Source organism: Molossus molossus, unplaced genomic scaffold (genome assembly GCF_014108415.1).
Source record: "Molossus molossus isolate mMolMol1 unplaced genomic scaffold, mMolMol1.p scaffold_m16_p_13, whole genome shotgun sequence".
NCBI classification, from domain to species: domain Eukaryota; kingdom Metazoa; phylum Chordata; class Mammalia; order Chiroptera; family Molossidae; genus Molossus; species Molossus molossus.
Window position 1 is genome coordinate 55273696 of NW_023425348.1, and position 13572 is coordinate 55287267.

Here is a 13572-nt window from a genome sequence, read left to right on the forward strand (position 1 = left end):
ACATGAGGGGTGGCTCTTAGAGGGAAGACAGACCCAAGCAAAGGACATGGCAGCCGGCTCAGAGAGGCTGACCAGCTAGAGTGCTCAGTGTACTCTCCCAGCCGCAAGGAGCCCCATGTGACTGGAAGGAGCCAGGCTGGGGTGAGAAGAGATGGACTTAGGAAGGGAGGTGTGTGGGCCCGGAAGCCATTGGAAGGACTTTTACTCTGAATGAGATGCTTTTGAGCCAAGAGTCACATGATCGGACTTCCTCATGGAAAGAATTGTGAAATCCCAGAAGTGAAAAAAGGCAAGGTAGACTGGAGTCTCTCCCATCGGTGAATAACAGCCGTCTCAGGCCCAAGGAATTTATTGCATCCTGTGCTTGTCATGGCTTAGGGGCTGCTTGCTCTTTCCCCATAGACCAGCAGACTGAGGACGGGCTGAAACAGCCTTGCTGCCCAGGTCAGGGCAGACGGGGCATTCTGATTCAAAGTCTTCTTGGAAGGAAAAGTCCTCAAGAATGTCCATAGCTCTTAACACTACCCAAGAAGGGGTATTTTTTTTTTAATTAATTTGCTCATTCACTCATTTAGTGACTGCTACGTGCCAGTGCTCTGTGGGCACCAGAAAGAAGGGTGAAGACAGCAGAGATGGTCTCCATACTCATGGAGCTTTCTTTCCATCTAGTTGGGAGAGAACAGAAACACACAAAGATAATTTTGTCATGACATCCCAAGAAAGACATTGTGTTGTAGATGATGTGATTAGAGAGACCTGGGAGAGGGGAGTTGATTCTAGACAGGGTGCCACAGAGCTGACATTTACACTGGTATCTATAGATGAGAAGCAGCCAGCCAGCAAACAGCTGGTTGTTCAAAGAGGACAGCAAGTGCAAAGGCCCTGCGGTGGGAAAACTCTTGGCTAGTTGGCAGAAGCAGCTAGGAGGCTAAGAGAGAGCTGGAGTGAAGTGAGCGAAGGGGACAGTGGTAAAAGATGAGGTGGGGGTGTTGACAGGAGGCAGATCATTGAAGGGCCTTTCATATGGTCCCTGGTAATAAGGTTAGGCTTTATTTTAAGAACTCTCTTTGAATAGCAGCTCCACTGCTTACTAAGTAGTGTGCCCTTGCCTCCTGGAGCCTCTGCTTCTTCATCTCTGAAATGGGAATAATAATTAATAATAGTAACAGTTATTATCTCCTCGGGCTGGGGTGAAAGTTATATATGAAATATCCATAAAACATCTGAAGTCCTTGTAGCTGTTAATGACCTCTTCCTCCTTCTTGAAACTATTCTATTAGATCTGTGACACAACGTTTTTGACCTGTTTTTAAAAGCAGTCTGCGTGCTCTCTCTCCTTTTCCATAGGCCGCACTTGGTGTCCTCCAGGGCTTGTCTCTGGTCCCTGTTTCTGCTTTCTCAGGGCAGTCTCAGCTGCACTCAGCCGTCACCCCCATGATGACTCGACATTGTATCTCTGGCTCTTACCTCCCTCTCGCACCCCTGACCTGTTAGGTATCTTATGGATAACTTCAGAATGTCCCTGGGGCACCTTTAAACCATAGTCACCATCTTCTTTCGGAAACCTGATTCTCTTCCTCTGTTTTTTCAAGTCCTAAAGGCTCAAAACTCTGCAGTCATCTTGGTCTCCCATCTGCTCTCCACCCCTATGTCTGATCAGCTGCCAGGTCCTGCTGCACCTTCCTTCGCCATTGTATCCATACCCATCCCCTTCTCTCCATTCCCTCTGCCCCCATTTTGGTGGAGGCAGTGGTTTCTTACCCAAGTGACCCCCGTCGCCAGACTCTGAGCTTTCCTTCTGCTTTTCCTCCCCTCAGCCCAGCTGCCAACCCCTGCAGAGTCACCCTTCCAAGCACAGAACCAAATGTGGCTCTTTCCTCAAACTCCTGGCTCCCCAGAACCTGTGCTAAGCTACAGGTGCACCTTCAGCCTGGCCTGATGCCCTGTCTGACCGCTTGCCTCCCACCTCCCAGCCAGGCCCCTGCCCACATGCCCTCCACTAGCACACTCCCCTCCTGGATCTCAGCCTCCTCTCCTCCCTGCCTCTGGCCATCGCCCCGCACTTCCCATGCCCGGCCTGCTGAGCACGCTCTCCTGGGAGGCCCTCCGTCCTGCAGCTCCAGCGGCTTCCACCTGCCACCTCCACCCCAGCAGCCCTTCCCAGGGCCGCACCTCGGAGTGCGCCCCCACCCAGAACTGCTCCGCCTAAATGCTCAGTTGGCATGCTCCTCTAACCACACTCTGAGCTGCTGCCTCCGTCACCGGGACACTCACCAAACCTGCTGCCCAGCCAGCTTTTCATCCTCAGCAGCTCCTCCCTTTTCTCCCCATTTGCTTACCCAGCCTGAAGCCTGTCTGTGCAGTCGTCGTCAGAGCGCCTCAGTGTCCCGACGTCCTTGGCAGGTCTGACTCGAACCCTGTGCTGTCCTCGAGGGCTGCAAGTAGCAGAATTCAGCAGGGCGGCCTTAGCACCAAGTTCTGGTGACTCATGGCGGAGCATCTTCGTGCTGCCAGGACAGCCTTTTAAGAAAGTCCACCCATTTTCTAGGTTGTTGCCAGCCTCCATCTGCCTCTCTGCCCTTCAGCCCAGCCCTCTAAATAGCCACCTTCGTTCTCATGAAAACCAGTATCATCAGCCCCTTTCTTCATTCCCTCTCAGCCGAATTCCTGGGGAAGATCATCTGTGGCTCTTTGCTCCCACGGCTGCATCTGCCTCTCGTTCCCAACTCACTGTAACCTGGCTTCATTCCCTCTGTGCCAGCAGAAATGCTTTTTTGGGGTCTCCGGGGGCCTTGGAGTGAGCCCAGACCATGACTACAATTGCATCCTCGTCTGCATGGTCGCTTTCAGACACAGCACGTAGAAAGTCACCATCTCCTTGAAGTCATTTCCCCCTGGTCCTTGCGGGAGGGGAGAATGTGAGTTATGCTCCTTTGCAAGGACTTGTAAACCTGAGGCTTAACAGGTTTGACCTCTCCCAGTGTTTTCACATTTTCTTGGCAGGAAAGTTTTCCGTGAGGAGCAGGTCATGGGCTCTCTGCTGAGGCTGCTGAGCTCGCGACAGGTGTGAGTGGCGTGGATTTATGAGCCCTTCTAGTGCTGCAGGAGCCTGGGGTATTTTTCCCTTCAGATTTACGCCGGGGCTCCAGCTCATACTGAATGACGCCATGGTTCGCTAGAGCCTGCATCACAGTGGTATAAAGCTTTTTTGCTGACAGAGCAATTTTACATTCAGTATCTCATTTGCTTCTCACCATAACTCTGTGGGATGGAAGTGTTGCCATTATCATCCCCACTTTACAGATGAGGAAACTGAGGCTTCACTGGGATAAAGGGCTTGCCTGGAATTTCAAGCAATAATTTCAGGAATTTCAATAAATGCCAGGACTTTCCTGGAACGTCAGGCAATACATTTAGGAATTTCAGGAGATAAAGGGAAGAATGCAAGAATGTTTAAAACCAGGGGTCCGAGGTTTTAGTATCCAGGTGATTGACATTTGTGTGAGGACTTCAGTGTTGGCAGTGAGCCTCAGAAAGATCTAACTCCATGGTACCTCCAACCACGTGATGTTTTCAACACTTAGTATTGGGTGTTAAGGATACGGGGCGAGGGGGGGGGAGCGGGGGGGCTCAGACATTATTCTTACCTTTATTTTCAAAAGAACTGCTGCCTGAAATATGTAAGGTGGATAACAGCGTCACTTCCTGTTTATGATTTTAGAAGTTCACATTTGAGTATTTGCCTATCAGAGTTTCTCAGTTAATGTCCTGTGTCATGAAGCTCTTGATGAATGTAGCAGTTTGAACATTTGGGTTCAGTATGGCTTTTGCAGCCTTAGATCAGCTTCAGCATCTCATTTATTTTATTTACACAAATTTAAAATGAGTTTCAAGTAAAAGAGCTAACAGCTTGTTTTGCAATCTTTCCGATTACAATACTTCAGAAACTCAAACATGCAAGAGGTGGATGTGTCTAACTGGCTTTAAGAGTCAACCTTGAAACCAAGATTTTCAGATCTATGGATTGAGGGTGCCCACTTCACAGAGTTGTAAGTTAGCTCAGTGGGGAGCCTACACCATTATGAGCATTCAGTAGATGGTGACTGGTATTTCACACTAAGGTTTAAGGAGAGGGTTGACAGCTGTTCCTCCATGCTGGGGGCTTATGGCAATGCTGGTCTCAGATGGTTTTGTTCTTTTTGGTGATTGCCTCATTTCTTTTCTTTCTTTATGTCTTTTTATTTTATTTTTTAAGAGCAGTTTTAGATTCACAGCAAAACTGAGGGGCAGGTACAGAGACCTCCTGTATGCTATTGCCCCCATGCATGTATAGCCTCCCCCATTATCAACATACACACCAGAGTAGTACCTTTATTACAACGGATGAACCTACACTGACATCACAATCATCCCAAGTCTGTAGTTCGCCTTAGGATTCACTCTTGGTGGTCTACATTCCGTGGTTTTGGACAAATGTGTAATGTGTATCCATCATTATAATACCATACAGAGTATTTTCACTGCCCTAAAAGTCCTCTGTGCTCTGCCTGTTCGTCCCTCTTCTCCCTCCCCACCCCTGGCAACCACTGATCTTTTTATTCTCTCCATAGTTTTATTTACATTCTTTTCTAGAATGTCATATAGTTGATATCATATAGTAAATAGCCTTTTCAGACTGGCTTCTTTCACTTAGGGATATGCATTTAAGTTTCCTCCATGTCTTTTCATGGCTTGGTAGCTCATTTCTTCTTAGAGCTGAATAGCATTCCATTGCCTGAATGTACCACAATTTATCCATTCACCTACTGAAGGACATTTTGGTTTATTCCAAGTTTTGGCCATTATGAATAAGGCAACTATAAACATCCTTGTGTGTGTGTGTGTGTGTGTGTGTGTGTGTGTACATACGTTTTCAACTTTTGGGAACAAATGCCAAAGCACCTGATTGCTGGATCATGTAGTAAGAGTATGTTAGTTTTGTAAGAAACCACCAAATTGTCTTCCAAAGTGGCTTTACCAGTGTGCGTGTCTTCCAGCCATGAACAAGCAGTCCTGTTGTTCCACATCCTTGCCAACATTTGGTGGTGTCAGTGTTCTGGATTTTGGCCATTCTAATAGGTGTGTCAGTGGTATCTCATTGTTATAGGGGTTTTTTTTATTTGTTTTATTTTTCAGGAGTCTGTGAACTTGGTTGGGGGCAAACATGCCTACACTCACTAGCCTCTAATTGACATGTAGCGTTGCCCCCAATCATGAATATAAGCAGGAAACCTGTGGTGCCTGTGGTTTGTCACCAGTGAAATCACCTATATTTTCATTTATCATTATAGTTTGAGATATAACTCTGATTTACACTTATTATTGTTTGGAAATTACATGAAGTATTAGACCTGCAACTAGACCTTATTATATAATGTATTATTAGATATGTTAAATGTTTTATAATTTTATTTTATGGATATTATTCTGAGAAGGTGTCCATAGGCTTCACTCAGTTTCCATGGTCACTTCACCCAAAGTGACCATGGCATAGAAATGGTCAAGGACCCCTGGTCGGACAAAGGGGGGGAACTAGGGGTCAGGAGCTGTGAGGGGTCTGCCTGTGTGTGGCCGTAGTGCATGCTGGGAAGAGCCTGAGACGGACCTGGGTCAAACCTCTATTCCTCCACTTACTAGTGTGTAACTCTCAGCCAATCACTGTAGTGGCTTGAGTCCCATTTCCTCATCTGTAAAGCGGAACTGTTGAAGCATACCTCATGGGCTGTAGCACACAGAGACCCCCTTCTGTCTCATAGGAGGTCCTCAGGAGCATCAACTCCACTCTCCCACCTCCTGCTCTGGTGTGATATGAGGTTTTAGTAGATGGCCTCTCTAAGGACTGTCTTCTGTGCTGTGTCCTGTGTCTTTCTTTCAACTAAGGCCAAATCAGACTGTCCAGTCCCAACCAGTGCCTTAACGCCTACAGGACTGCCAGTCGCCTTTCCTGGAGCAGCAGTGAGAGCCAGGGGCTCTCGGACCTCCTGGCCCTTCGCTGTCCACCGAGGCTTCCCCTGGCTCCCCTCCAGGCTGAGCTCACGGGTTAGGAATGGGAGGCCGAGCTCCGCTCCCCGGAGTGCCCGTCAGGGTCTGTGGTGAACGTGTTCTAAGAACAGTCCTACACTCAGCGTCTGGAGCAGCTGATAGCGGACCTGGGAAACCCATTACTCCTTGTCCGCAGGGCCCTGCAGACCCACAGCCGTGCTCGCTGCTCCTCCGTCTGTTGTTTCAAGCTGACTGTTCTTGGATGGAAAAGTGGGGCCCATTGTTGTCTCGGTGAGAAGGTGCTGAAGTGACGGCATGCTTCTCTGTGCAGGAAGTCAGGAGCGGGGGACGTGGCTCCCTGCCATCGTGAAACCATGTCCTGCTCCTTTGCTGTTGTTCTTAATTAAGCTGTGAATCAAAAAAGGCTTTGTGGTCACTGGGTTCAGACGACATATATTGTAGCTTTGTTTTTTTGGTGGTTTGTCCAGGCCCTTGGAACCATATTCCATCCCAACTCAGTTTTCAGGTGAACATATGTGGTATGCCCGGCTGATCACTGCGCTGTTTGTTGCGATGGTAGCGAGAGTCTCAGCCCAATGGACATCCATTTGGAGCAGAGCCAGAGAGGACCATTGTCCCTACTCTGCACGTCCTCCTCCTGTCCCAGCCCAGACACAGAGCCTCCGCTTCAGCTCCGGGTCCGGACTGAACCCCCTCTGGTCTGCACAGGCCTGCGGAAGCATGGAGTGGGAGGAAGCAAGTGCTTCTCAGACTGCGAGGAGCCACAAGGGGTGGGTGGTGTGTCTGTGTCGTCAGCGCTACTGGTAGATTGCTGGCCGGGCACTGTTGAGGTGAGAGGGGCTGCTTGCCCCAGAACACAGGAGAGTTAGGTCCTCCAAGGACTCCACCGACATACACGGCCCTGGGGCTCTCGCTTCATGCCCGGACGTGGGATGGTGGTGTGGGTGTGGGGGTGGGGCTGTGCTTGAGAGTGTGGTCCCTGAGGTCAGACCAACCTGGGTTTGCCTCTCACACTGTGTGACCTTTGGCATGTTGCCTAACCTTTCTGTGCCTCAATATCTTCAATTGTAAAATGAAGAAGATAATGATGCCCAACTAATTGGGTGATTGTGAGACCTGCATAAATGCATGTTGTAAAGCACTTAGAACAGTGCCTGGCGCGTGCTGGTCCTTCTCACCGTTTGTCGGGAGAAAGGGATCTGAACAATGTGGCCCTTTATCCTTCCTGTCGGCCCCCTGCCCCATGAGCTGCTCCTGGTTGACCTTCTCCCTAGTGGTTAAGTACGGTGTCTGCATCCCAGAGGAGGGTGTCCCTCCAGGCCCGAGCCACCGGACACAGCTGCCCACGAGGCCGCAGAGCTGGTGCTCAGCTGCTTCTCTGGAGTTCCAGCCCAGGAGAGGTTGCCCGGGGTAAGGGCCAGTCTCCACTCTGTCTTCGGGATACCTGGCTCCTGGTGTCCGCCCTGTCTTCTGTCCCAGAGAATGTCTGACATTTGGATTTTGTGATGAAATTGTCTGGGCTCCCTGAGAGGTTCCACAAATGCATTCCAGACATTGTATTAAACCAAGCCCACGCCTGGGCCCTGCGTATCTGTACTGACACGGGAATGAGCTTGGTAGGGGATGGTTTTAGGGATCCCTCACTTCAGTCTGCCAGGAGACAGGGGTTGGGTGGAGTTTAATGTGGGTGTTGGTAACACTGGTAACTAACCCGCACGGGGCTCTGTAGTCTTTCATTCCCTGTCAAGCCTCAGGGGTGGGTGCAGTTATTTCCATCGCTCAGCCTCCCAGGTGGGTGGCGAGTCCCTGGCGGGAGGAGAGGGAGGAAGGCCTAGAAAGTGATACAAAGGCTGATGGCCAAAGGCAGGGCTCCTCGCCTGCCCCTCAGGAGTCCTCCGGCCCAGGTGAGGTGTTCTTGTAAAGGGTTGAGCATTGCTTAGCTTTCGTCTCTCACCGCCCATAATCGGTGGCTGCTGGAACAATACCATTGCTATTGTTTAGTGCTGAAGGACGAAGGAAGACACAGTCACCCTCGACCAGTTCCCAGGGCTTCCCCACACCCTTGCTGCTTCCTTTCCTCTGGCCCTAAGCCTCTCCGGTTTCCCTCCAGAGGACCGCTCTGGCTCCCCTGCTGTGTGCGGGGGCTGGAACCGAGCCTCCTGGCCGCAGTCTGCTGTGTGTAGACATTACCAGCCGTTCCATGGAGGAGCACACAGGCCGGAGGAGGCAGGGTCGGACTGCGCTGTTGCCCAGGCCTATCTACAGGGTATGAAAAAGGAGAAGCTCTGGGACCTCGGAGGCCCAGAGAAAACTGGTGACACCCCTACACCCTGCTGAGCTTCCTCTAAACTGCTTCCAACTGAACCCACCCACTGTCTGCAATTACATTTCCAAAATCCTGCCAGAGACTTGGACATTTGGTACCTTCTTCAGCGTATACCACACGCGTCTCAGGCACCTAGCAGGTGCGCAGCAGAGGAGCGCTGGACCCGCAGTGGGTCCTGGCTGCGACAGGCCGGTGTCCGGCGCTGGCGGGGGTTTCCTGTCCTCCCACTTCGTGCGGGAGGTGGAGGCCCTCGAGCCCGCTGTGCGGAGGCCTTCTGTATGGGAGTGACTGGGGCTCGTTTACTGGAAACCGAGCAAAGGGGCGGAGAGCTCTCCAGTGCTTAAAAAGTGGGTTTCGGAAAACAAACAAGACCTTGCCTCGGCAGGGATGAAGCAGAGATTAGACATGGCTTTTGGGGGGTCGGGGGAAGGAGTTGAGTAGCAGACGACAAGAAACTGTGTAAATGAGCCTTAGTCCCTGAACGTAGGTCCCTGAGCTTGTCTAGGAGGACAATGTCCGCTCTGCAGTAAGAGGGAATTTAATAATAACAACTATCCTTTGTAAAAGGGCTTTATAATTTACAAAGCCCTTTCACATGCATTGTGTGTGTGGATAAATAGTGGTAACCTTCCCCTCTCGGGTTATGAACACACCACACGTGCACACGTGCACATACACACCCCTCTTCATTTTGCCTGTTACAGAGCAGAAAGAACACAGGTTGGCTTTTGGTCTCTGGGCCTCAGTTTACCCATCTGGAGGATAACAGATCCCTTTGGGGGAAATGCTGCAAGAGGATGTGCCTCTGCTCCACTCAGGTGCTCAGTGGGAGTGTGGTGAGTGGAAGCTGACACCTCCCCCAGGGCGCTGGGCAGTTCAGGGGTGCCCAACACAGGTGATGGGAACCCTGACATTAACTAAGGGGAGGTTCCCTCCTGAAGCTGCGATTTCAGAGGGTGAGATTTGCCTCTTTCGGGACCTGGCAGGAGAGGCTGAGGCCCCGAGGCCATGGGGCCTCTCAGCGTGGCCCTCAAGGCGACCTGGCGGGGCCCCTGGTTTACCACGTGCTGGCTCTCGTCGGGGGAGCCTCTGAGTGGCGAGCGGTTTCCTCTCAGAGAACCCGAGGGGGCCGGGGGCCAGGCGTGCGGAGCAGAGGCGGACAGCACTTTCCTGCAATCCACCCGAGGCCGGAGCCCTGCTCCTTCCGCCTCCATCGCCGCCGCCTCTGCCCATGGCCTTCCTTCATCCTCCCTCCTTTTCATTCCATGGAGCTGTTTGCTTTTCATTTAGAGGGTTTTCTGTTCCTTGTTCCTTACATAAACATTGATTAGTTAAATAATTTTATAAGCAAGGGCAGGGGGAACCATCTCTAAGGTTTATTTTTGCATTGAATGCTTCAGTTAAGTTAAAAAAATTTTTTTAGCAATGCATCCTGGCCCTAACCCTGTCTGGAGATGGGGTCCTGTGTCTCCATCTGAGGAGAGTACTGCTCCTCGAAGGGTAGCAGTGGTCGAATGAGTGAATAAATGAAGCCCAGACAGTGGCTAGACCCCGGGCCTTCCATTTCAACGATCCAAAGGTGTGTTGATTGTTGCTGAGTGGTCCCAGATTTTTCTGCCTCTGACTTGAGATTGACTCAGACGCTGTGGTTTTGAGGGTTTTGTGCAGCGGTTACTGGGGCTGGAATCAGCCGTGCATCAGCAGCTGCTGGAAGAGGTGACTGGGTGTTTCCTGACTGTGGATAAGTTGTCTGTAGCTGTAAACTCCTCGCCTCTCTGCCTCCCTTGCTGGAGTCTGGTGGCTGGTTTCGGGAAAGCGTCAGTAACTCCCCGTTGTCTGTGTGGGTGGGCTTCCCGGGGCCCTGCCTGGGCTTTCTCTCTCTCTCTCTCTGGTTTCCCCTCTCCGTACCAGATACCATTCTTTACTGGTGGGGAGGGGCGTTCCTCAGAGGCGAAGGAAAAGCTTGAACTGCCAGCATCCCCAGAAGTTGTCCGTTACACCTCTGACCATTGTTCAGTGTTGCCTTTTGCTCCTTCGGCTCCGCCATTTATCAATGTGGGTGAGCCCTCCTCCCGTCCTCCCCGTCCGCGCTGTCCAGCATGGGCGCTGCTAGCCACACGGCTCGGGCACTTGACGTGTGGCAAGTTCAAGCCGAGTGGTGCTGTAAGTGTAAGATACGTGCCTGAATTTGCAGGCTCAGTATGAACAATCAATTGCAAAATGGCCCATTAATACTTTTTATATTGATTATATGTCAAAATGATAATAATTTGAATATATTGAATTAAATATATTACTAAAATTAATTTTACCTGTTGTTATTTTTGTTTGTTTTATTTTTACTTTCTCAAAAAAAAAAATGTTGTTACCAGAAAATTTAAAATGACGTGTGGCTCCCATTATATTTCTGTGGTAGTGGTTCTTTTTTTTTTTTTTTTTTTAATCCTCATACGAGGACATTTTTCCATTTTTTGTACAGACAGAGTGGGAGGGAGAGAGAGGAAGAGAGAGAGAGGGAAACATCGATGTGAAAGGGACACATCGAGTGGCTGCCACCCGCACGACCAACCAGGGCCAGGGACAAACTGCAACCGAGTAACACGCCCTTAGCGGGAACCGAACCCGGGCCTCTCCGGACTGCAGGTGGACGCTCTAACCACTGAGCCAAACCGGCCAGGGCTGTGGTAGTGGTTCTTAACCGGTGACAATTTTGCCTCCCTCTCCTTCTGGGACATGGGGCAATATTTAGAGAGAGTTTTTGAATTGTTATGCTCAGGACAGGGGGCGTATTATTAACTATTTAGGGGAGGCCAGAGATGCTGCTAAACATCCTGCAATTCTCAAGACGACCCCCTGCAGCAAAAAGTGACTGGGCCCAAAATGTCCACAGTGCCAAAGCCGAGAAGCCGGGTTCTGCTGCACACTCTCACTTCGCACGCGGTTGTCTTCTCTGATAGGCGATGACTCCAAAATCGGAGGCCCTCGGGCACAGTGGGAAGATCGTGAATGCCCACAGTCAGATACCTGTGACCATGGGCAGGTTACTTAACATGTCAGAGCCTCTTTTTCCTCATCTGTAAAATGGACATAATAGTCCCTACTCTGTTAGGTGTCTAGTTAGGATTAAATGAGATTGACATGTAGACCTGGTATATAGTAGACCTCTGCTAAATAGAAGTTACTATTATTGTTTAAAAATCTGTATCTTTTACTCTGCTGGCTCTCTGGATCAACTATTAGGATTCCTACATGCCTTTCTGGATTTTCTCTGATATCTGCCACTCAAGAAGTTGAAAACTAAATTTATAATTTCACTCTTCCACTCCCTAAATGTATTCTTCTTTCTGACTTTCGATCTTAATACACAGTGGCAACACCCTACCGCTCTGAGAATCTGAGTCAGTTCCACTTCCTGCTTCTACCCACTCACTCAAATGTGCAATCCCTTCCCATGTATGGGGTAAGTGGGTCTCGTCCCGTCGTCCTTCCCGTTCCCACCTCGTGGGACCTCTTCACCCGGCCTGAGTGGCTTCCTCCCAGCCCCCCTCCCCCCATCCCTGTGTGTGCGGTTGGTGAACTCCCGCTTGCTCAGGAACCCTCCGTGTCTTTTTTTTTTTACTGAAGTGGGAGTACCTGTGGCAGGAAACGTGACATGACTTCTATTTCCCTAGCACCCAACATGACGCTTAAAAAAAGGTGTTTATTGAGTGCTTTACGGATAAATGAATGATAGATATCCTTTTCTCCTTGGCTCATGGGTAGGGTTGGGTACTACAGGGAGGTAGGACAGTGGTTTCCAGGCGCTTTCTTTTCCTTTTAGTAGTTCAGCAGGGCTTAAGCCGTGTCCTCATCTACCTCTTCCCCCCCTCACCCCCTTACCACCACCACCACCCCTTGCTTGAGCTGGGGCGGCAGTTTGTTTGTTCTGCCTGGAGGGGGACAGCCTGATGCAAGCACCTGGCTCCCCGGAAGTCCCACCTTCCATATATGGGCTTCCCCTAGCAGCCTGAGGGGTGAGCCGCAGGCCCAGGCCTGCCTGGGAGAGCAGGTCCCCACGCCGCCCAGGCAGAAAGAATTCCCAAGCAGCTCCCAGCAGGTCGTGAGGAGAGGCTTTCCAGAAACATGCCCTTGAAGATCCCGATAAAGAAAACAGCCTGTCCTTCGGCAGATTGTAATCACGGCTGGGCAGGGTGGTGTGGGATTGGAGTCTCCCGATGTCTAGACAAGTGTGATCTAGGCCCCGTTTAGAAATATTTTAATTACAAGCCACTTTATGGAGTAGGTGACCCACTTGGGAGTTATCAAGGGCTTGTGGGCAAGTTGGCTCACTTCTTTTGTAGCAGCTGAAATGGAGTCAAAACGAGACTGCACTGGGAAGATGGTCCGCGGCCCGGAAGGCATGTGAGAGGCTGGAGAGGACTCACTTTCTCCTGCCCTCCTCTCTCCTCGAGGCCCAGAGCTCCCCTGCTGGGGACTAGCCACGCGGCGGTCCACATCTGGGTTTGGCACTTTCCTATACAGCTGTCTTCCGTGGCTTGGGTACCAGATGTGTATCCCGTCCCCAGGAGATGCATCAAGGGCTGTGATTAAATGGACTTGCCCTTGGGAAACTTGAGGCTTTGCTGTCCCCTCTACCTGGCTTTGTGACGTCTGAAGTTGTGTCCTCTACCTGAGCCTCGCTGTGTCACTGGTAAAAGAGGAGGAGACCCCAGCCTTTATGCAACTTTGATTCCCTTCCTCCCCCCCAAAATCTAGGCTTCAAAACAAGTTGTTTACCAAACTAGCTTGGCTACAGGGGTGGGCAAAAGTAGGTTTGTAGATGTGAGAACACAAAACACAGTTTATTCTTGTGTTATTTATTAGGTTATTGAGTTGTATTATTTGTCTTATTATTATTGTTACTATTTCATATTCCTTACTTATGATTTATCTTTTAGGTAATGTTGGCTGGTAATTTTCGCCCACCCCTGTATATTAGATAATGTCTTCCCCCCACTTTTCACAAATACATAGGCGCTTCACTGCCCTTCAGCGTGGCTGATCTGCCACAGATAATCTGTGTTCACGCTAAATTGATATAATGCCAAGTAAGAGTAGTGGTTAATAGCTTGGGGCCCAGAGTTGGGCAGATCTGGGTGGGAAATTTAGCTCTGCTTCTCACCAGACAACAGTCGTTGGACAGTGGGACCTTCACTTCAGTGTCC

The 13572-nt window shown here is 50.3% G+C and overlaps 1 protein-coding gene across 5 annotated transcripts in view; it reads left to right on the top strand.

Moving 5' to 3' along the window:
* Positions 1-13572, top strand: part of MICAL2 (microtubule associated monooxygenase, calponin and LIM domain containing 2) — a 199070-nt gene that overhangs the window by 56493 nt on the left and 129005 nt on the right. The gene's annotated exons all lie outside the window — the stretch shown is intronic.